Here is a 3,822-nt window from a genome sequence, read left to right on the forward strand (position 1 = left end):
AGTTTTTCCTAGGATGACTTTGTTTCCCCTTTGTTTAATATTTACAAGCCTCTTAAGATAAACAGGGAGGGTTTGGGGAGTGGTATCTATTGGAGAGTCAATCAACTCGTTCCCCACTGTCAAAGTTCCCTGGGGCTCCTGTGGGGCAGTTAGAATCGGACGCCTCAAGTCCAAGGGAGTCCCCTGGCCTCTTATAGGATGTCCGCACAAGGGAACTTGCCCTGCCGTGGATGTGGCTCCCGGTCCAAATTGGGTGGCCTGTGGAGTCTTCGATGGTGATACTAAATCAGGCTCCTGTCCTCTGGGGGTTAACACAGAAACTTCTATTTGATCCCCGTGGGTAGGGGAAACAGGAGGTGGTGAATATGATGGCGGCATGGGGGGAGGGTGGGCAGTTGGAAGAACTGCCGGTGCAGCTTGCTGTTTTGCAAAACACTTCTAACTTTAGCGAGATCCTATAAAAATTGAGTGAGCCATTTAGGGGCTACCGCCCTTCTGATCCTATATTTTGGGTCCACACCCTATTACAATAGTATACCATGTCTTTCTTAGTCATAGGCTCAGGGCTATGTTACACCCATTTATCTACTATAGGCCCCAAAGGGCTCTCCTTCAGGGTAGATGGAGTATTTCCCATTTTGTACTTCCCATTTTGTACACCAAAACGCAAAAGACGCAAACAAATTCTGGCATCAGTGCACACAAAACCAAGACCAAAACCAACGAACCAGTTCCCAGATCGGTTCTGAGGGGGTGTAGTGGTGTAGAGAGCAGCCGTCTGGTGCAGAAGCCCACAGGCAGCTAGGAGGAGCTGTGTTAGTCCAAAGGCTTCGGGACACATAGTCCATTCTCAGCCCAGAAGGAGCAGCCAGGGGGAACCAGTGGGAGAGCTTGACTAATTGAGCTTTGTGCCTGCTATAAAGCTTATTGTTTAGCTCTTCGCCAGTAAACTATGGAGGGTTTGTACATGGCTGCATAAATGGGTCTAAGAATGATGGACAAGTGTGGTATTTGTTGCCTCCAAAGTGTGGAGAGACCTAAGTAAGCCGTGTTGGGCTTGCTATAGTGTGTTGGGGGGCTGAATAGTTAACAGCTGAGGTTTAGCTGCAAGAGGAATTTCCTGGCTTTTAGAGGATCAGTTAATGCCCAGAAATTTAATAGTTGTGGACAGCCCTTGAATTTTATGTGGGGCAATAAATAGCCCACCTGTATGTTATAGATGGGTCACCAACCATGTTAGGGCCTTGTGCACCAGTCTCCTGAGGGGCTCTGGATTAGAACATCAGTATAGTGCCAGACGGTGCAAGGGGACACCAGGTCTTGCCATCAAAGACTGTGGGCAATAGCTGGGCTGTTAAGATAGCCAGTAGGCAGACAGGTTAAAACATACTGGGTGCCTTCTGAAGTAAAAGTAGACTGCAGCTGGGACTCCTTAATAACTGGTACTGAATAGAACATAATAGCTAGATTGTCACAGCAAAGTAATTCCCTGGAGCCCTTTGGATATCCTTAATGAACTGGACAGTGTTGGAAATGGGAGCCTTAAGAGTGGGGATCAGCATTTATATTTCAGTAGTTGATTATAAGGCACCACTCATTAATAGCAGGCTTTAATAGCAGCCAAATGGGGAAATTGAAAAGGAGAAATGGTGTGTTTAATGACTTCTTTTCTTCATAAATTCTGAATTATGGGCTGCAATCCCATAGCCCCCTGTCATACATGTTATTGGGGGATATTTACTGTCCTAGGTGGCAGTCTTATGGGCTCCCAATTTCAGCTTCCACCAGGAAGGCCAGGAATTTGGGTTTGTTCCAAATGGCGTTGCAGTATATCAAGGCATCCATAGCTGTAACGGGAAAGGGTGGGGCCAGAGGGGCTACCACCCCTAAAAGATTTTTAATAAAGATTGTTTCAGTAGTGACATTCAATGGAAGTTGAATGCTTTCTACTCCCCTGACTACTATGCCTTGTAATCTAAAGTGTGGCCCTTGCTTATAATTGGAGGGGTTCCCAGGAGGCACTGTAATTTGAGCTCCAGTTGCCAATGAGAGCCATAAGAAAAGTTGTTGATGTGTGTCCCACGGATAATTAGAGAAGTATATGGGCAAGTGTGCCAGAGGAGGGCCACGCTCCAGGGATCTGCCAGGTCCCTAAGGCACAGGCCTTGGCAGAGGTCAGGGTACAGGATTCGGAGAGGTGCCAGCTGCCCATCACTCCAGTCTCCTGAAGAGTCTGCAGCGCCTGAGCAAAAATTTCCAACGTGTGCTTGGGCGGTCTCGAGTTTACGTCATTAGGGACCCCCGATCTCCAGAGCTGCCAATACAGCGAGGTCTGTTAGTCATCTCATGAAGGATGGAGCTGTGTGATGGCACCACCCCTTGGTGGAGACCGGTAAGGGTCCCAGAAGTCCCTATATCCCTTAAGCGTCCTCTGCTGGGTTCCTGGCCAATGGGGCAGCGGGGCCCATGTGCGAGATTTGGGGCTTCAGAAAAATTATCTTTTTCGTATCCAGCTACAACATGGATGCAGCCCCATGCCTGTTGGACTGTATCTGACGTTTCTTTGAATTGTAACAGCATGGCTTTATAATTAGGGGGAGCACCCTTCTCCCCCTTCCCTTGGACAAATTTTTTCTAGAAAAATTTGCCTTTCTATCATGGTATAGTTACATGTCTCTGTTTCTTGTTCATGCTGGTCATCCGATGTTTCGGTGCAATGGATGGTGACAGGGAACACCTGGAATGGAGTTTCCTCTTCCTGACTCCTATGCTGCCACTTCCTGTTTAGGGTGTCCCAGTCAGCCTGGGTGGGGTCAAGGGATGATTTGCAACAGCAGCAAGAAATGCAGCAACATAGGAGGCACTTACCTCAGCGGCATTTGCCCGTTCAGGGTACCATGATGCCCCTGGTAGAGCTGCCTCTATCATCGGTTAGGGCTGTGTGGGGAACTCTTGGATGTATGTTTAGGGTATAGGATGGTTTGGGGTAATAGTAAAGCGGTGTAGAGACTGTGTATGTGTGATCTGGGGAGAGATGAGGGGCATGAGTGACTTTGTGAGTGTACGGTTGGTGTAGCATGGTGTGGCTGGGTGGTGGACTGCTTCTGGGTGTTTTGAGGCTATGTGTGCAGGCATTTGAGAAGAGGTAGGGGTATGCATTTTAATGCTTTGTGTGTTGGATCTGTGTGTATTCAGAGTGCAGGGGTTATACACATGCTCATCCTGTAGGGTAAGAGTTCAGGGAGTGTATTTTTTTTTTTTTTTTTTTTTTTTTTGCGGTATGTGGGCCTCTCACTGTTGTGGCCTCTCCCGTTGCGGAGCACAGGCTCCGGACGCACAGGCCCAGCGGCCATGGCTCACGGGCCCAGCCGCTCCGCGGCATGTGGGATCCTCCCAGACCGGGGCACGAACCCGTGTCCCCTGCATCGGCAGGCGGACTCTCAACCACTGCGCCACCAGGGAAGCCCGGGGGAGTGTATTTTTGATGCGGAGGAATTTGCAGAGATTGGGGTTGTCAGTGTAAATTGGGGCTGCCAGCTGTGTGTGTATAATCAGGGGATATGACAGAGGCTGTTTATAGTATCTCAAGAGGGAGATGGGTGTATGTTTGTATTGGGGGTGTGAGGTCATGATGTGTTCTGGGGGGAGTATTTAGGAGAAGGTTGGAAATGTTGTGTCTCTCTGATGGTATTTTGTGTTTGTCTCAGCTTCTGAGGCATTGTACATACGTGGATGTTGACAGCTGTGTGGGGACTGTATGTGTTCTATTTGGATTTTGGGGGCTGTGTCTTATATTAAGAAGTATGTGAGTTAGGTTTGAAT

This window comes from Mesoplodon bidens, assembly GCF_964165515.1.
Source record: "Mesoplodon bidens genome assembly, contig: HAP1_SCAFFOLD_848, whole genome shotgun sequence".
NCBI lineage: Eukaryota > Metazoa > Chordata > Mammalia > Artiodactyla > Ziphiidae > Mesoplodon > Mesoplodon bidens.